Source organism: Rattus norvegicus, chromosome 1 (assembly GCF_021556685.1).
Source record: "Rattus norvegicus strain SHRSP/BbbUtx chromosome 1, alternate assembly SHRSP_T2T, whole genome shotgun sequence".
NCBI lineage: Eukaryota > Metazoa > Chordata > Mammalia > Rodentia > Muridae > Rattus > Rattus norvegicus.
This window is the reverse complement of record NC_141534.1, coordinates 96,010,291-96,030,699: the sequence shown is the minus strand read 5'-3', so window position 1 is coordinate 96,030,699 and position 20,409 is coordinate 96,010,291. Positions and strand designations below refer to the sequence as shown.

At 50.9% G+C, this 20,409-nt stretch overlaps 1 protein-coding gene across 5 annotated transcripts in view; it reads left to right on the top strand.

Moving 5' to 3' along the window:
• The first annotated feature begins 70 nt into the window (after positions 1–70).
• The window catches only part of Sipa1l3 (signal-induced proliferation-associated 1 like 3), a 206,769-nt gene continuing 186,430 nt past the window's right edge, over positions 71–20,409 (top strand). For 2 of the 5 annotated variants that reach the window (XM_087653687.1, XM_087653676.1), the window contains exon 1: positions 71–166. The gene's annotated coding sequence lies outside the window, so the exon portion shown is untranslated. Of the gene's footprint in view, positions 167–12,330; positions 12,801–20,409 lie in introns of those variants that run through there. The other 3 variants (XM_087653689.1, XM_087653680.1, XM_087653683.1) reach the window with 2 other exon arrangements.

Sequence of the window (20,409 nt, the reverse complement as noted above, 5' to 3'; positions counted from 1 at the left end):
TCTTAGGGAGAAACTACAGTTCCCACGAGGCCTCGCGCGAAGCGGCTTGGAAGTGGGCAGCCTGGAAGTCACTCGGGCCACTGGAGCTGGCGGCGTCTCTAGCGAGCCGCGCTGTGCTGAACGCCGCGGTCGAGGAGCCCGCGGGGCGTGCAGCTGGGACGCCCAGGTACGTGGCTCCTGATGCAGGAGCAGTCTCGGGCAAGGGTGGTGGTGATTTGGTAGCTGCTCGGACCCCGAGGGTCAGCGCAGGCGGGGTGACCAGGCGGACGGCCGGGTGTGGGCATCGGCTGTGGGGGGCGGCAGCGCGGGGACTCACGCCCTCTGTACCCGGCGGGACTCGTGCCCTCATGGCTCAACTTTCCAGACGTGCAACCTGGCACGGTGAGGAAGAGCTTAGAGTCCGGGAGACGTGGGTGCACGTCCCAGCTCTGCCACTCTGGAGCTGCGGTCTGGGAAAACCGCGCCGAACCTCGTTTTTGCCTTCGGTAAAACCAGGAAGGAGGAATTGTCCTTTGCTGGTGATTGTTCTGAGGTGTTGAGATCTGGTGAATAAGGCGTTTCACATTGAAGATACTTATTACGGGTTCGCATTATTGTTGGTTCCTGGAGGAATGAGGTGAAGGTACTATAGATTGCCAATTAGTTGACCGTGTGCATGTAAAGACCCGAGTCCATAGTTAACACTCAATGCAGAGTAGCTGCTGTTAACTGCGATCATTTTGATAAGAGCTTGTGCTTGTGAAGCAGAGAGACTCACGTTCAATTTTAGGTTTTGCCATGCACCAGCAAGCTGTGTGACCTTGGGCTACTACCTTTACCCCTCTGTGCCTTAGTTTCCCTTTCTATGCGTAAATATAAAGTGGAGATTTCAATGGAAGCCACCTCATCGAATTGTTTGGAAGATGTATAAGAGCACCCCGTGTCAAGTGCTTAGCACAGCCGCTGGCACACAGTAGTCGGTAAATGCTGTCATTTATTCAGCGTTTCTGGGGAGCTTAGAGACCCTCTCTGAGCAGGGTTCTGACTGTAGCCTTGGTCTACCCACTGGGCCAATTCAACACTGAGTCCAGTTGGCTTTCCCTTCTGCCAGACTTAGGTTTCCCGTTTATAAAAACGGGACAATAGCAGTATTACCTTGGTCAGGGTGTGCTGATTTGCTGGGCACCAGGCTGAGCCATCCTTCACTGAGTAGCAGTTTGTATGTATTATGATTGTTCTTCAGTGTTCTCCATCTGGCCCAGAGGCTGCCTGACTGTGGGCTGTGACATGACAGCCCTGAGCTCCCCCACACTTTTGCTCCCAGCCTCAGTGTCCCATCTGCGAAATGGTAGTCATAGGACTTCTACGCCAGGATTGTTCTGACTCGGGGAGATAGTTGGTGCTTAAGCACAGGGCCCCAAGCACTTGATGAATGTACCCCTCTTTTTTTCTGCAGTAAGCCATTTCTGATTCTGTTTGTACCTATAGGGCAGAGTGCAAGGTTAAGTGTCCCCCATCCTTAAAAGTTTACTCAGCAAAGTTTAAATCATTTTAATATGAACGCGTTTTAGTATAAGGACCCAAAGAGGCACTGCTGACCTGCAGTTGCCATCAGCAACTCTTGTGCATGCCCTTCTCCTCTAAGGCAGTATATTTCACTCCAGTTCGATATTTATTGTTGTTGTTGTCGTCGTCGTCGTCGTCGTCATCATCATCATCATCATCATCACCACCACCACCACCACCATCATCATCATCATCATCATCATATACTGCGGATGGAGTCCAGGGCTTCATACATGTTAAACACTTACTCTACAGCTGACATAAACCCTGGACCCCAGTGTAGAGCTCTGGACTCTGCGTCTCAAAGACACTATCTCCCTCACCTCCATTCCAGACATGGAACTTCTATTTCCTTGATGTCCCCTGACGGACATTGGGCACTGTACACTCAGCTTGCCCCATCCGAACACTTCCTCCTCTTTCTCCTCCTTGACTTAGTAGTCGCCATCACGGCACATCGGCTAACTGTGACCAGGTTGCCCAAGGCAGTAACTCAAAAGTCTTCTCAAATCCAGTTGATCCGAGGGGAGGGCGGAGCTGTCCTGTTACAGAAGCGGCACATCATTGAACCCAAGCTGGAGGTTTCCCCATCCCCTGAAGGTGGCCTTTTCTGTCTGTTTCAAGACAGGGTCTCAAGTAACCTAGGTTGCCCTATGTTCACTAGGTAGCCAAGGATAACTTTGAACTTCTCATCCTTGTGTCTGCAACTCCTGGGATTTCAGGCATGAACCTAGCTGTGGAGAGAGGCTTTCCCGACAAGGTCCGGTTGTTTCTTTTAGGCCAGCACGCATGCACATGGGATATACATGTGTATATGTGCTCCATATGCCCCAGAGAAGACAGTGGGAATTTGGCCAGACTGCTGTGGCTACAGATGTGTCAGGGAGGCCTGGCTTTCAGGCGACTCATTTCTGTGGTCTTTAACCTGCCAAAGACAAGCTGGTTAATAATTGCTTTCTGAAAAGCTGCACTCTCAGTGCATGAGAATATCCGGTGTGGGAAGGCAACACACGCACACGCGTGCTTGCACCCACCACCACCACCACCACCACCACCACCACCACCACCACCACACCAGGGCAGAGGTTGGAAAGGATTGTGCCGGGTCTCTGTGAGGTTTACCCTGTGTCAGGGTAAACCTGTGCTTGCAATTTTATTCGAGGTGGGCAAACTGGTCTTAATCAAATTAATGATGCCATCACATTTAAGTTTTTGTTTGCTTTTTGTTGGTTTTTGTTTTTCAATCTGTAGTATTAAGGCACTGACTTAAAACAGATCCTGGGCTATCTCCCTTGTAGTGACAACAGCAAATGGTTTTTAAACCTTTCGGGGAGAATGGTCTAAGAGTTAACGGTGAGCCTGGCGTTCAGATGTTGCAGTTGTTAGGCGGTAAATCAAGAATGGAATGTGCTGTGATCGCTGATCTTTTCTGCTGTGAAACGTATTTGTCTGTGTTTTTCAGGCTTAGGCTTAATATCTTGCGAAGGCTAAATTAAATGTACTTACATTTTAATAAAAGAGTACAATATCATTTTCTCTGGTTTTTGTTTTCAGCTACTAGAATGAGAGGGAATCTGTAATGCTAATTTTTTAAAGGCTTGTTGTGGCCATAGTCTGTCTGTCTGTCTCTCCCTCCTTCTGTGTGTATGTGTGGTTGAATTTATGCAAAATGATCGTGCTGTTGTACACTTGGCAGTAGAGCTGGCCAGGAGGATCAAGGCTAGCCTGTGCTATATGAGATGCCCTCTCTCAAAAACCAGGCAGATAAAAATTCAAGGCAGATAAGCTCACCGTAACATGCCAAGCACTACAGAGGTATAGAAAGAAAGCAGTAAGTACCGCCTTCCACACCAGTCTCAAACCCTTGTGATAACCGCTCATCTAGACCAAGGGTAATAAGTGTCTACTGTCAGCTTTTAGAGCACCAAAGAGAACAAAATGGAGATGCCCTTGGCCTTGGTAATTTGGCTGTATGCTTCTGTGTGTGTGTGTGTGTGTGTGTGTATGTGTGTTACGTCTATCAATTTGTGCTTATATCAACTGTTTTCTTCTTCTTCCTCCTCCTCCTATCCCTTCCTTAAAAAGGAAAGCGTGGGGACCAAGCTCCTGTTCGTGTGCTGAGACAGGGTCTCATGCACTCCCTTGGGTATGGCACATGTTCTCCTGGGCTTCCGTTTCTGGATCTGAACATCAGAATGGTACCAGGACCTTCCTTTGGGGTAGCTGTTGAGAGAAAAAGTGTATCGGACTTTTAAGGGCAGGGTCCGTTGTTGCTGCTTTGAAATCCAAAGTTCCTCACAGCAGGAGCTACCCTGGCCATCGGAGATAACAGGAAAAAATACAGGGGAGTTATAAGGCAGGTACCAGCTTGGAAATGTCTGGCTTTGGGATGAGAGGCTTAACTGCTTGGAATGAAGAGAAAAATCTGCCCAGAAAAGGAGGAGTCCACCACAGCAGGTGTGGGGCTGGGGACTCATGGGGGAGCACCAGTAGGGAGTACCGGTCCTCATATTTGCAAGAACTGGGAAATACTTGAAAGGGGGCATAGATGGCAGCTCTGGATTTAAATCCCGTATAACCACTAACATATGAGATACTCGTGGAGCTTTTCCTTCTATGAAATGTTGACCATTCGACTTCTGTCTCTATCTCAGTGGTTGGTGGAGATTGAATGAGATGTCTATAAGATCCTGGCCTGCTGGGCTGCAGTCAGCTCTGGGTCAGGCCCGAGTGACTGTTCTTATCTTACGAAGTTGACCAGTTTTACTGGGCATCTTCCATGTGCCAGGGTTTTTTCTAGGTACTGGAGGATTTGACAGTGCATGAGCCAGGCAGGGTTTATTCTCAGTTTTTTTCTCTTGCACTGTAGCCCAGGCTGGCCTTGAACTCTAGGGCTTCTGTTACTCCTCCCAAGTTCTGTGATTACAGACTCAGGTCTGGCTCAGATAAGATCCTTGCTCTCTTAGGGCTTGCAGACTACCTGGGGAGACTAAAACCAGGTAGTTTCAGGGTTTTGTTCGTTTGATTAGAAGTTAAAAAAACAAACCAGTTCATGCTACTTTCAGATGGTTTTACATCAGGGAGAAATGGCAGGGTAAACGGCCAGAGAGCTGGTGGGGAGGGCTGAGTGGTAGGGAGGGGGTGATTGATATAGCCTGGGTGATCAGGAATGGCCTCCCGAGCTGAGGGAGGGAAAGGCATGTGAGGTAAAACCTGAATGAGCAAGGGCATCACCTATGCCAGGAGTTGGGGGTGGGGGGAACTTGAGGGGCAGTTCCAGGCAGAGGGAACATCAAGTGCAGAGCCAGGAGGTTAGAATGAACTTGCCACAGAGGCAATGTTGTTGTCACTGGATGGAATAGGGTGGATTTCTGTTCTCCGAGCTCACACTTCTTTAAAGCTTGTAAAGTAATAATAATCAGAGTTGCTAACATTTAAGCAGCGCGGACTTGCGGCCAGGTGCTTGGCTAAGTGCTCTGCTCGTCCTCAGTTAACAGTATCAGTAGTCTGATGACGTAACTAACTTCATTGAACTCATTTTACAAAAGAGATCACTGAAGCCCGGCGGTGGGTGGTGGCCCATGCCTTTCATCCTAGTGCTTGGGAGGCAGAGGCAGGTGGATCTCCATGAGTTCAAGGCCAGCCTGGTCCACAGAGTGGGTTCCAGGACAGCCAGGGCTACACTGTCTGGAAAAAAAAACAAAGCAAACAAAACCCCCAAACCAATGAGATCCCTGCAGACTGATACTCTTCACTGCAGGTCCTCTTTAGGAGGCAAAGGCCAGGGGGGGAAGTGGGCACAGCATTTCTTTTTTGGGTTATTTGATAGGCAAAGCATTGGGAGCTGTATTTAGTACCTCATTCACACAATAGGGAAACAGTACGGGATGCTGTGGCATCATGGCCACTGTCAGAGATGCTTTAGGTTGGGCATGGGGCAGAGCTTTTGCAGAGTCCAGAGCAGAGAGAAAAGGAAGTAGACTAATCAGAACAGAGCAGAGCGAGAGAGCGAGAGGGAGAGAGGGAGGGAGGCGTGAGAATGGCAAGACAGCAAGAGATAGAGTGAGAGTTTGTGGGGTAGAGAAATCAGCGTGGGTTGTAAGGAAGGGTCAGGATACTAGTGTGTACTTGGATGTACTTGTGATACTGAGGGAGCCTGGAAACCAGCCTGGGTCTCGATATGCTGATGGGAGCCGAAGGTATCCATAGTCCCTTTCGCCAGAGGTAAGGGAAATGACTTCTTTTGACCCATGGGAACCGGTTTCACAAGTTCCTGAGGAATGCTGGCTTTTATCTAACCACCAGAAATCCTTCTCTCCTCTGGCTTGAGTTTATTTCTAGATATACAGACGACCTGAGACCTGAGAAGGGGCAAGATGGAGAGAGCTACACCTCCCAGCCAAACAGAGCAGGTGGATTCCGAGTTTGTTATGTTGCCAAGGTGATCCACGCTCACCTCCTGGCAATGCCTGGTGTGTAAAACATGCGCTGTGACACTATTGACTGAATTGACCATACGAGGGAGCACTATTCTGGGAGCTCTGTTGGGTAAGAGCTTTGATTCCTTGGTCCACTCCATGGGATAGCGAGGTCACTATTTATTATCTGGGGAAACTAGATAGAGAGAAGCTAGAGTCACCAAGTGACTCTTCCAGAGCCTGTGCTACCTGTGGTCTGTCCGTGAAATGACAGACAGGCAGATGTCCCAGCCTCTTCGTCCAGTGCACCTCCTATGGGGAACTCCTGCAGCAGCTTCCAGTTGCTTTTGGGCCATGAGGTTGACTGCCATGCTGGGCCTGGAGTTTCTCTGGTCCCAGCTCCACCAAAATAACAAAGCGATCTGGGTGTGTGCAGTCTTGTGAGTTTTTCAGATGTGATCACGGTCTCATGACCCGGCCCTTATCTGTAGGACGTACATTCTGAAATCCCCGTGAGTGGACTGTTGGGGTGTCCAGCATGTGCCTTGCAGCGCTTGGCCGGGGTGGGGGGGGGGAGTGGAGGCGTGGGAGGGAGTGAGAGCCGGAGCCAGATTGGCCATGAGCTGGGAACGGTTGCAGCTGGGCGGGGAAGGCTTATTATAGCCTCCCTTTACCCTCGTGTGTTTGAAGTGTCTTGTCAAGAAAAGTTAGAGTCAAGTACGGGGAGCTTTCACTCAGCATTTGTGTGGTTCAGGCTCAAGTGTACATGTGGGGGATTCCCTGCCTCTGCTCAGCCCACTTACATAATACAATTATTTGCTTTTGCTCCCCTTCTTCTTCCTTATGCAAGTTATTAAGTGGCCGAGGCTCTGGAAGCATCGAGCACCCCTGGCCGGCCCGGGTAGCCACATGCTTCCCCTTCTATTGCGCCCAGGGTCCTCCTGGGGCCCTTGGTCCCTCATGGTTCCTTCCAGCACCTGACTGTGAGGCTCCACCTACATTTTTTTTTCCCAAGACCTGTTTCAACAGGAGGCCTCACTCAGATCCTCCCTTGATCCGTCACTCAAGACAGCCAAAGCAGCCCTGACACCCAGCCCTGGCTCTTCAGGGCCCTGCGAAGGCTCCACAAGGAACCCGAAGCCAGCCTTTGGTTTATAGGCAGCGAGCGCTGCAGTGGAAATGTCCGCTTTCATTCCGGGCTTTGACCAAAGAATGAAGAGGGGCAGCTTGGGACATTTTTGGGGGACCCGATAACTGGCCAACGGTGTGAATGCCACAGCCAGCTTGTGTTCCCCAGGCACACCATGTCGAAGCCCCTGTAGCATTTGCTTTTTGCCGGTGTTCACTTCCCAGGCCATGATGGAATCTCTCTGTAGAACCGACAGGCAGAAGAGCAGAAACCCTTGGGAATGGGAGGCAGAGGAGCCTCTGCTGGCCCCTTTGCTTCCTGCAGGTCTTAGGGAGGAGGCAGGTGTGACAGAGTTGGTGTGATTATGTCCGACAGCTGGCACCCTTTGTTCTAGCTGAGGATCCTTCTCTAAGGTACCTTGTTCTAAACCAGTCTCCTCCTCGTCAGGCTAGAGGCATGCATGTGTGTGTGGACCCACAGCGATGGATCCGAGGGTTGGCAAAACCCAAATGCTGGCACTATGCATTTGATATTTATTATTCTCATGTACACTGATGCGTGCAGGTGTGCATGCATGAGTGCTAGCACTCGCATGTGAAGACATGGGGCTGTCATTCCTTAGGCACAGTCCACTCCCCAACCCCTCAGTGGCCAGGATTCCACAAGTAGGTTAGGTGGGATGGCCATCAGCTCCAGGGGTCAGTTCTGTCCCTGCCTCTCCACATCTGGGATTCAGGAGTTCGCTTTTCTTAATGTGGGTTCTGGGGATGGAACTGAAGTCCTTGTGCTTGCACAGCAAGTGCTTTCTCTAGTGAGCTCTGTATCTTCTCAGCACTATTTCTAGTTAAGTACAGGGTTTCATGCGGCCCAGGCTGACCTCAGACGCCTTCTGATCCTTCTGCCTGTGCTTCTCAAGTGTTGTTTCTACAGGCTTGTGCCATAATGTCGAGCTTTGAGTTTTCTCTAAACTCTGTATGGGGGCATGGGGCATGTGCTGTGGTATACATGTGGAGTCAGTTCTTCTGGGGATCAGTTCTCTCCTTTTACCATGCGCAACCCGGGAGTAGACCTCAGGTCAGGATTTGGCAACAAGTGCCTTCCGTGAATCATCTCGAAAGCCCCCGGATTGGATTTTTTTGTTTGTTTTTGTCTTGGGTTTTTGAGGCTGGGTCTCTCTCTCTCTCTCTCTCTCTCTCTCTCTCTCTCTCTCTCTCTCTCTCTCTCTCTCTCTCTCCTCATGGCCCTAGCTGTCATGGAATTCACTCTGTAGAACAGGCTGGCCTTGAACTCACAGAGCTCTGCCTGCCTCTGGGACTGAAGGCGTACGCCCACCGCCCAGCCTAGCTTTGGTTTTTAAACTTACTGGGTGATGATGCTCTCATGAGAGTTGTGGAAGGTGAGTTACCTAGCAGTGCAGCCTCCACCCCTCACCTTTCCCACCGTTCTGGGGCCCACTCGAGTGTGAGGTTGGGAGACAGGAATAGTGAAGGGGACTTAGTGGTCCACACCTGTAACCTCAGCCTAGGAAACAGGCAGGGTGCTCAGGAATCCATGGCCGCCTTCATCTGTGTCCTGAGTTTGAGGCCAGCCTGGGCTACCTGAAACCTACCTAAAAGAAACACAAAACCAATAGAACAAAAGGGGCCAAGAACACACCTCAAGGGATAAAACCCTGATTTTGATCCCTAAACCCACATCGTGGAAGAAAAGAGAACAGTCGCAAGTTGGTCTCTTGACTTCCACATGTGTGGGAAATATCGATTAAGAAAACCATAGAAAACAATGCAGAGAAGCTGTGCGCGGTGTAGGACAGCAGCAGACACTATGGGGAGGAGATTAGTCAGGAGGGAATATGAAGTATTAGGTCGGAAGAGGAAGTTTTAAGCAGAAAAGCCAGAGGACAGCCATGGAGGAGGTAGGCGTGTGTGGCGAGGGCTATGCAAAGGTCCTGAGAGGAGTAAGGTGGAGTTGCTCCTGGGGCATAATACCAATTTAGGGAGATGGGGGCGACAGAGGTGGATGTGGTAAGAGCCCGTTCTTCCCTGTTCTCTAAAATAACAAGAGAAATCTGAATGTTCGGTGCCACGGAGCCCACTGCAGGGTTGACTGTTAAATAGTGTTGCTATTTGCGTGGTAGCCACCGCTGCGTGGGCTGGAACTTAGACATCCAGGTCCCTTCATGAGAGACACGGTGCTCGCCAGCCTGCGGTCCCTCACATTGTATTGAGCTTCCCTGACTCGTATTGGGTTGGACAATAACCGGACTGTGGGTCGTGGGTGGATTAAGAATGGTTTAACATTGAGCTTTAGGAAGTTAGGTCTGACAGCTTCCTTCCATGAGCAAGAGGCTTTGGTCACTCCTACTCACTCTAAGGGTTGGTGGCCAGAGAGCAGACCCTGTGTCTCCTTTGCTTTCACTGATGGCCTGCAGTGCCTGTAACAGCTCAGAGTAAGAGCCCTTGTCCAGCTAAGCCTCAAGGCTTGGCTCTGGTGCAGTCTGACAGAGTCCTTCCCTACCAGACGGGACCTGGTAGGCCAGTCTTCAGCCTTCTCATCTTGGTGCCTGAGTTTAGAGTGGCCATGGTGGTGTGTGCTGGGCTGCAGTGGAGAGGAAGTGGCTTGGGAAGAGGTCTGGGAGTCATGGTGTGGAGGAGGAAGAACACCCTTTGGCCCCTCCCATTTGCCACACCCTTATACTGACCAAAAAGATAATCAGAAGTCCTCAAGGATCCCCCCCAAGGACCGACTCCTGGTGTAAGATAAATGCAAACGAGGCAGGGCCCAGCCTTGGGACACCTGGGCCAGAAGTTGCCTTGGTTGGTGTGGCCTTGGCTGCTGACGGTAATGGTGACGGTAGTGGCAGCAGGAGCAAAAACAAGTTTAGGCATCTAATGTGTGCCGGACACGGTGCTAGGTACTTTACACGCAGTAACCAACTTACCCCAAGCCTCTCAACCACCCCTTCAGCTAACCCACTTATTCCCTTTGTAGAATTTGAATAACTCACTTTGGAGGTCAAAGGGTGGTTCTCAGGCCTGCAGAATCACAGTGGGCTTGTCCAGAAAGCTCTATGCTCCAGGTCCAGTGAGAGTGAACATTTGCACTTTTAATCCCCCAGGAGCTACCAGGGTCCATGTCTAGGAACCACGTTTTGAGACTCATTGATCTATCATAGGAAGCCCCAACATAATGGACTGGAAATGAGATATCACAAAGACTCCCATAGGTCTCAGCAAGGGTCCTTTGTGTCCCTCAGCCATCGGCTGTGCACCTCTCATGATCCCTGGCTCCCTGTGTGGCTCCAGTTTGCACACCCTATAGGGCCCTGTGCAGCAGCAGTTAAGGGCACCTCTTACTGTGTGTCCCTTTAAGAGAGAAGGAACCTTGCTCTTAGGCCCTGCCTCCTGATTCCTCTTAGGTCTCTCGGGGTAGCACTGGAACAAATAGCCTGACACATAACCCTGTCTGTGCAAATCAGAGGCCAAGGCCAGCGCTGTGGGATTAAACTCACATCGCTGTTCAGGAGCACACAAGAGTGTGCGAGGATCGGCCGGAGATGTGGGTGAGACAGCAGAACCACAGTACCCTGCATTTTGCTGTTTGTGCTGCACTTCTCAGATTTGTAATTACTCAGTTACTTAGCTGTGCACTCTTTAATCATGGCTGACTTTGAAAACCCGTGCGTAGTCCCTGTACCCTAGGAGCCCTTTGTCGAGTCAGCTACCAAAATTTGTCTGAAAGTGTAGGGACTCCCAAGTCGGGCACAACACTGGGGGTGCAGGCATGCTTTCTGAGAACCCTCGCTGCTTGGCACCACCTGGGGTCCCCTCTGCCCCCTCCCACTCCTGAGCAAGATGCTTCTCACAGAGGCTCAACTCTGAGGACTCTGGAGGGCTGTTGAGCGGACAGAGGGGAGAATGTAGGTCAAGTGCAGGTTGCCAGCTCAAAATTGTGAACTCTGGTGGTTCTGTCCCTGTCCCCAACCATCTATGAAAGCGACCTTCCTCTTTTTTTTTTTTCTTTTTTCTTTTTTTTTTCGGAGCTGGGGACCGAACCCAGGGCCTTGCGCTTGCTAGGCAAGTGCTCTACCACTGAGCTAAATCCCCAACCTTCCTCTTATAGGCAGCATTTTCCTCTACCTATCTGTGGACAGTGGTTGCCCCGGGAGACTGCAGAGGGCCTGAGAAATGTGACTTAGCCTATGTGCAAGTCCTGGGTCCTCCTGGGCCCTGTATTGATCTCCGGTAAGCCCCATGGCCCCACGGTGTCCGTGTCTGCAAGGTAGAGCTGGAACCGATCCATTCTCCTAGGTTGGGGGGATTGAAGCTTGTGAAATCCTGTGCTGTGCTTAATGCCTGACAGTGCCCCGTCATTCTTTTGTTTTGCCCGATTGTTCTCAGGTGACTGAGAGCTCCCTCAGGCTAGAGTATCGTGGTTCTGGTTCACTGCAGTTTGATGAGGGAAGTAGTGAGTTTTAATTTGGCTCCTGTGAGATGGGGTCTAATGCTGACGGCCAGTCTGGCCTTGAACTTGTAGCAGTTCCTCTCACCTCAGCCTCCCCCAAGTGCAGCAGTCTACACATTTCCATCAGAGTCCGGAGGTTAAGCTCTGTAACTGAGCAGTTGTTTTCCGTTTCAAAGGCTCAGGCGTGAGCAGCCTGTGATAACGCAACGGTGAGTTATGGAACAGTTGGTTGTTCTTTGTTGGTGGTTTTTGGTTTGTTTGGTTTGGTTTTTTGAGACAGCCTCATGTAGCTCAGGTTCGTCCCCAACTCTCTATGCAGCTTTGAATGGCCTTGAAATTCTGTTTCTCTTTTCCAGTGCTGATACAGTCATAAGCTATCGGGCTCCAGAGCGATGATGACCTCACTGACTCCCATTCCTATTCCCAAGGTGGACACTAGTCTCTTCACAGGGCCATATTAGCACAGCAGTCAGAAGCTGGACTCTGAGCTATGTTGCTTGGGTTGAACACCTACTTGTTATGTGACCTCCGTCCTGTGACTTCTGTTCAACACTATCTGTAGAATAGGAGTGGCCTTAGTTCTGACCTAAAGGCTACCCGTGAGGCCCTGGAGAGATGGCAGTGGTTAGAGCAGAGTTGTGCATCCAAGGCGGGGCGGCAGGATCTTCCCCAGGTTTAATCATTAAGCTTCCAGCCTCTGCAGCCAGCACTGGCGGCAGAGGCGAGGGGCCCACCTGTGGGTGGGAAGGTTGTGTGAATGAAACTGCTGGGCTCAGGGCAGGGATGCTGTGGCGCTGACCCAGTCCTGGCTCAGCACCAAGCAGGTGGCCTGTAACAGGCAGGCTTTGTTACCTTTGAGCTTTCTCCCAAACTCATTCAGACCCAAGACCACGTGTCTGATGAGTAAGGAATCCTGTTATTTCCCTTCCCCAAAGGGAATATTGGCAAAACAGCCTCTTTGGGAATGTGCCTGTATGCAGAGAGCAGCCATCTCAGGGGAACTCCGGTAGCTGGCATGGCCTGGAGGCCGCTGAATAAGTCGTTAGAAGCTGGCACGGCTGGTTCCCATTTCCGCATTCCAGACACCCACAGCACAGGAGGAGGCACCACCCCAGGTCGGCCTAGGGAGCTGGGGCAGGTGGCCCTTGCCTAGGGAAAACCTGGGACAGGAGCCACACCTGGGGCCAACCTCGTAGCCATCTTCCTGGAGTGTAATCGCGGCTGTGTTCCGGGACGCCCGGTAGGTAAGCAATGTCTCCTAACTTCAGTAGCACCTTTCAGAGAAAGTTAATAATGTGTTTCTTCTTTGAGAACGCAGGCTTTTACATTTTTCTCTTTCTCTTACCTCCTCTTTTCCCATGAAGTGGTTACCTGTCTGTAAGTGAAAAGAAAATGGAGGCCACGGACTCCCAGGGAAAGAGGAGATGACTCTAGCTGAGCCCCTGCTGTCTGCAGACTTTGTTACCAGGGACTGTGGGTTCCCCAGCCTGATGTGCACACTGTCTAGACTTCTGCGAATCCTGTTCCTCCCGGGCCTCAGTTTCCTCTTTTGGGGGAAATAGGAAGTAGCAGTAGTACCCACTGAGCTGTCATGCCGTGTGCCCCAGCTCCTCTGACCTGCGCTTGTGTTACCTGGTGTAGTCCAGCTCGGGTCCCTGGCTCCCTGCTCTAGCCTCTCCCTAGCTGTGTCCTCTGCCTGTGGATGTAGTTTGGGTAGCATGTCCACCTACCCTCCCATAGTCACACAGCCATTCTCAGGACTAACCTTCCAAAGCCACCTCCCCTTACACCCCTATTCCCTCACCCCCCAGTCTCTGCTCAGACATTCCCGTCCCTGGGTGCGTTCCTCTCAGTCACCCTGGAGCCTCTTCCTCCACTGGATTTTTCTTCCACCTGCTTCCCATGGGAGCACAGGCAAGGCCTTGATCCTTGTAGAACAGTGCCTGACATGTGGGTGGGTGCAACGTCAGTTATGCTGTGAATGCATTTATGCTACTAAGTGGCCCATTGGCTGATGGTGGCTAAGCTGCTGTCATTTGGGGTTGGCTAGAGTGCCACCAGTATTTCCAGGAAGCCATGGCAATGGTTGGCGTGGCCTGTGCACCTGTCTCTCTGTGGTCATTCTTGGGGTCTGTCAGCCTCAAGCTGCTGGCTTCCTGGCCCTCAGCCCCTTCAGGCTTCACAGCCCGGAACTGGCAGTGGCCCATTTGGGCATTCTGGGCACGTCGCATGGCAGAGAAAGTGTGATACTAGTGAGTTAGAGAACAGTGGGGTAATCTCAGAGATTTGTGGAAGGCCCCCATGTGCGTGTCTGCCGTGTGTGCGGAATGGTGACCTATCTCCAGGTTTCTATGGCAGGAAGGCAGGAGAACTGGAGCAATCCAGGTTTGTCCTTCTTTCTGCTTCAACAGGCAATAACTCTCGCTTTGCACCGAGCAGGTCTTAATTAACCAGCGAGTTGGAATCAGACTGTGTCGTAACTGACACATTCTCTGTTTCTGACTCCAGGTAGCAGCTACTGATGCTGTAAAAATATCCTAGGCAGGTTTCCCCAAGGCTTCCCAGGAGCCAGGTCAGGGGCCCGCCCTCTCAGGCTTCTCCCAGCTGCCCGCCCCACGCTTTGAGGCACCTCATGGGCCCACTGTTGCCATATGACAGTCACGTGCCTTCACCCTCCAGATCCCGATGCAGTGTGGAGGGCTGCCGTGGCAGTAGGAGCATCACTCTGGGGGACGTTGAGGAAGCGCCATTTCTTGTAATGTTTGAGTCCTGTGCTGCCTGAACCCTGGGCCCTAGCTGCCTTTTCTGGAAGATGGTGTTAATTGATAGTGTCTGTGTAATCGAGACTTTAAAGAGAGGTCAGATGACAGCTAGTGTGCCAGAAGACTCCTGAAGTGAAGACAGTGGGGAGGGAGAGTGTTCAGGAGCTGACTTTTAAGTTCTGAGTGTTTTCAGTCTGCCCCACCCCCCTCATCGAGGCTCTTCTTTCTCCCCTCCTTATCTGAGGACAAGCAGTGCCCTCCCACATCAGCATCTTCCCACATCTTACTACGGGTATTAACTCCGTGATTATATAGTGCTACAGGGAACAGTGTTTCTCCATTAGGGATAGCACAGACTTTATTTCCCCGCATTTCGCTTTCACGCAGCAGTACCATAGAGAGGTATTTCTCCATCTTTCAGTGTTCCTCCAATTCACTCTTCTTTAAAAGAATGGTCGGGCGATGGTGGAACATGTTTTTAAGTCCCAGCATTTGGAGGCAGAGGCAGGCTGATCTCTTGAGTTCGAGGCCAGTCTGGTCTATGGAGTGAGTTCCAGGACAGCCAGGGTTACACAGAGAAAGCCTATCTCAAAAAAAAAAAAAAAAAAAAAAAGCCATAAATGAAAGGAAGGATGGAAAGAAGGAAGGAAGGGGAAAAGGAAAAGAAAGGAAGGGGGACAGACATGGCTCAGTTGGTTAAGAGCACTTACTGCTCTTGCAGAGGACTTGGGTTTAGGTCCCAGCACCTATATCGTGACTTACAACCATCATTAAATCTAGGAGATCTGATGCCCTCTCTTAGCCTCAGTGGGTACCAGGTACACACTTATATGCAGGCAAAAATTCATATACATTAAATAAAAATCTAAAAAATATTTTATATTTCATCCTAGCATATATTCTACTATGCCCCCAGTCCCTCACTGGGGGAGTCTAGGCATGGGCTCTACCACTGAACCACACCGCCAGCCCCTCACTGAGGGATCCTAGGCAGGGGCTCTACCACTGAGCCACGCCCCCAGCCCCTCACTGGGGGATTCTAGGCAGGGGCTCTACCACTGAGCCACGCCCCCAGCCCCTCACTGAGGGATCCTAGGCAGGGGCTCTACCACTGAGCCACGCCCCCAGCCCCTCACTGGGGGATTCTAGGCAGGGGCTCTACCACTGAGCCACGCCCCCAGCCCCTCACTGAGGGATCCTAGGCAGGGGCTCTACCACTGAGCCACGCCCCCAGCCCCTCACTGGGGGATTCTAGGCAGGGGCTCTACCACTGAGCCACGCCCCCAGCCCCTCACTGAGGGATCCTAGGCAGGGGCTCTACCACTGAGCCACGCCCCCAGCCCCTCACTGGGGGATTCTAGGCAGGGGCTCTACCACTGAGCCACGCCCCCAGCCCCTCACTGAGGGATCCTAGGCAGGGGCTCTACCACTGAGCCACGCCCCCAGCCCCTCACTGGGGGATTCTAGGCAGGGGCTCTACCACTGAGCCACGCCCCCAGTCCCTCACTGGGGGATTCTAGGCAGGGGCTCTACCACTGAGCCACGCCCCCAGCCCCTCACTGGGGGAGTCTAGGCAGGGGCTCTACTACTGAACCACATTCCTATTCCAAACATACTCTGGCGGGTATGCCATAATTTATTTGGCTAGATGTCATGTGCTTTCCTTCTGTTTCTAACTTTTCCCCAAAATTATTTTTACAATTGCTGGCCTTCTTTAATTAGCTCAGAGGTGTTGGAGCTTAGCTACTTTAACTTCAGCCCTGTCGGCCTCTGAGGCTGAGCGTGAGCAGTGGTGGCATAAGAGTGATGCCCCTTGTCCAGACTCAAGGTGTGTGTTCTGGAGGTGCTCGCCAGGCCCAGCGCAGTGATGAGCCACCTCCGCCAAGTGCTTTTTAATTATAGAAATGATTAATAGAGGCATCATTATTATACAGATGAGCTGTGCCTAATGGGTACTTAGGACACAATCAGGAGGGGAGGGGTCGTGTTCTTTCCTATTAAGAATCTTTGTTGGGAAGTCAGAATGTGGAAGAGATTTTTTTTGCTGGCCGTTTCATAGAGAGCGCTTCAGTTTGGGAATGTGCCTGTCGCCGTAAAACTTGAAACATTCGGATGAGATTCTGCTGCCCAACAGGACATCCGGCAAACTTCGAATGTCTTAAGATGTCAACCGAGTATTATTTCTCATGCATGTGCCGCTGACTGAGGCTCGGCTGGATGGGATGGCTCTTCAGCTGGTCCTGCAGTGGCTGCAAGTCGGGAGTACACAGGGCTAGAATATTCCAGATGTTTTTTCCTTCAAATGGCCTCTAGGATGGCCGTCCAACTTTCTGTGTGTGTGGTCTCTAGACCTTTCTTTCCATGTAGCATTCGTAGTCAGCCAGACTTGTATAACAGTGGCCGCCGCCACTGCTGCTGCTTCTCCTCCTCCTCCTCCTCCTTTTCCTCCTCCTCCTCCTCCTCCTCCTCCTCCTCCTCATTCTCCTCCTCCTCTTCTTCCTCTTCCTCTTCTTCCTTCTCTTCTTCCTCATCTTCCTCCTTCTCCTTCTCCTCCTCCTTCTTCTGTAGTTTGCTTGTTTGAATTTATTAGGAACAGGGTCTTGCTATCTTGCTTTGGCTGACCTTGAACTTAGTGTCTGCCCCAAGCTACAGGCGTGCACCCCCACCGTACCTGCCTCTTTGACTTCTTAGGTTTTCTTATGGCTTAGGGCAAGAGCCAGCTCCTACCCCTTCCTCCTCCTGTTGGCTGAAGCGAGCCACTGTATCAGCCTTGTGAGGAGGGATGCTGCAAGAATCGATGCCAGGAAGGTACCCTGTTGGGGTTCACCCGTGAACACCACCACAGCCCGTTTCCCCACATCCCTGTGAGAGGAAGAAGGAGTGCTGGGGAGGGAGACACCGCCACAGGGAAGCAGAAGCTTTCCTGAAATCCCCGACATGTCCACTCTCCACCACCGCAAGGAAGTCTAGGAAACGTAGCTTTATAGGGTGCGTTGCTAGTCTGGGCAAAGGACTGGTAAGGAAGGAGTAGTTGCAGGAGACATATGTGTTGGATGGGGTCCTGTACAAGTGCTTTGTTCACAGCCACAGGAGTGGTTACGTAAACCCCGGCAGCCATGTGTTCAGTTATCAATGACTCAATAAGTCCTTAGGGTCAGCCACACACCAGGCTTCATAGGATGCTTGTAGGGACCAGGGATGTGAACCCGTGTGGGAGTCAACTGGTCAGGATCATCTGCAGGTCTTGGTCTTGGGCTTAGATCGTCTCTCATTGGGTACTGGTTAGGCAAATGGCTGTGAAGTACCCAGTCTTCACCTGCGTGGTGAAGCCACTGCGAGCACTTTCTTTATGGGAGTCCCCCGGAGCGGATGCTGTCGCCATGCCCAGTTCTCACATGGAGGACAGAGACATGGGCTGGCTCAGTAACTCGGTGCGTGTCCATCAGGGATGGCACCATGGAGCTGACTCAGTCTCTCGTGTGGCCCTAGAAACCAGGAACTGAGTTTCTTGTCACATTGCTTTATTTATTTTAGAAACGTTCCTTACTGAAATGGGCTTGTGACACCAGAACAAACAAAAACCAGAAACCACCCACTGTCCCCTCCCCTGCACTCCGGCCCCAGCCTCGTCGGTGTGCAGAGAAGACAGTGGCTTGTCCCTTGGATCAAGATGTGCCTCGTCAAAAAGCACTGGGCGGGGAACCCAAGGCCTCCGTAGGCTGGGCAGGCTCTTTGACTAACCTCCATCCTTAGGCCTGAATACACCTAGTTTAAGAAAAAAATAGGAAAACCCCTGGTCCTTAACACATAATACACAAACAGAAGTGTGTTGTGCAGTACCAGGCAGCCATTATTCCTGTGCAGACCCAAGAGCCCGCATCACAACTCCCAACTTCTCATGCTTTGGAAGAGATAACTACTGAGGCTCGGAATGGTGGCGCGTGCCCGTGATCCCAGTAATTGGGAGCCTCAGACGACATACTGTCTCAAAAATCAAACCCCAACACATGTAGGTATTTTCTGAAACCATGTTTTTTGCTTAATACAATTCTAAGATTGATCCAGACCGATGGATGCAGCCGTGGGTCTTTTTTTTTTTTTAAAAAAAACTACTAGACTGTGTTTCTGTTTAGTCATGTTCCTTTTTATTCATTACATTTATTCTGTTTTATTGATGTGCATATATGTTGTATGTGTGTGGGACGTATGTGGAGATCGGGAGTTGGTGCTGAGGATTGAATTCAGGTTGTGGCCCAGTGTCATATGCTGAGCCATCTCACGCTCAACCTTCTCGTAGTCGCTTCAAAGGCCACAGGAATGCTGCTGGTTTCCATGGTTGTTTTTGCTCACCATGCGTTACTCCAACTGGGTGAGGGCTTATTTCTAGGTATTCATGGACAGGAAGTTTGCGATTGCCCAGCACGGTAGCTCGAGTTCCTTTGAACTCTACCTGGCTGGGTAGAGCTTTCCTAGTGTAATGGACGTGACAGGAAGCCTTACTGTGGTGAACTCGCAGTGTTCTGGAAATGTTGTGCAAGGCAAAGCCACTTTTTGTTTTGTCCTCACTCCCACTCTGCTTTGCGTTGGTGGCCACTTTTTCACAGGTTTATTTATTTATTCGTTTCGTTTTGTTTGCTTTTTGGCTGTTTCCAGGCAGGGTTTCTCTGTGTAGCCCTGGCTGTCCTGAACTCGCTCTGTAGATCAGGCATTTCTGGACCACCCTCCCAGACATCCACCTGCCTCTGCCTCTTGAGCGCTGGGAATAAAGGCGTGCAACCCCATGCCTGGCCTTCATTAGTTTGTTAGTGTCTTTTATCCACCCCGCTTGCCAGTGCTGTTTGAGCTAATAAAAGTTCCATGGCCTCCTGGGTGTCCCCTCCCCACCTCCACAGTCTTTGGGTGCTCCTACTTTACGGTGTCACTTTTGGACCCCCCTTCAGTGTCTGTGTGTTTGACACACCTACCATGTGTCAGGATTAATTTCAGCTGCAGGTAAAGAAAACGATAAAAACACAAAATAACAGTGGCCTGGTAGGTACATGGGAAACAGATTTTTCTCTTACAGGAAGGAGTCTGATGTTAAGCAGACCAGGCCGTGTTCTTGTAAGAGACCAGACACTTCTACTCTCCTTACCCTGCTACTGCCCTACCTGGCTACTCTCCTCGTCTGTAGAAAGACTTGATGGGAGTTTCAGGCAAAAATTCGACTTGGCATGTATAACTGAAAGGGGGTTCTGGGAAAAGTAGTTTCATTTCATATTAGATTAGCTTTTCTTCCTAAATTAACAGAAGAGTTCAAACAGTAGAATGAGCAGCTAGCAACTTTACTAATTTGTGGTATACCCTAAAATAGAGATCGTTGTCTCTTTCAAAGAGGGTCTCATGTAGGCCAGGCAGAATTTAAACTCCTGATCCTATATGCTCCTCCTGAGTGCTGGGTTTATAGGTAAATGCCACCACACCCTACTAAAAATGAAGGATTTGCCAGATACCGGGATGGAAGCTTTATATGTTGCCCTTTTACGTTAGTAAATTTATTCCACAAATACTGGTCAAGCACCCGAGAGGGCTAGCCGTTCTGGGAACCAAGGAGACAGCACCATATGAAGCATAGTTCCTGTCCCTGGTTATGAAGGGAGCCATCGGAAAGTGTGACAAGGCAAGAAAAGAGGCCTGGACGGAGGCAAACAAACTTGTGCCAGCTCCAGTGTGGGAGCACTGGATAGCTAGGGGAGGAAGAGCATTGGGGTACAAGGATAGGGCCAGTGCAGAGGGCCTGAGGCGAGATGGTGCCTGGGGCATGGGAGGGACTCTGGATCTCCATGAGTGGGAGAATGTTGGCAGTGTGTGTGGAGGGGTGGGGGCAGATCACCTGGGGCTCCTCGGGCTGCAGGAAAGATCCACCAGAGTGAGGTGAGCCTTGTCAGGGCTCCGAGGAGGAGAGGGTGTACACAGATGGGAAAGTGATCACGAGTCACCCTAAGTTCTCACCAAGGATGCCTTAAAGCTTAAAGCCTACTGGCTTCTAGCATCGCCACCTTGTAACCTGTACATTCTGAGTCCTCCATTGCTGTATAAACAGCCAGTGTTT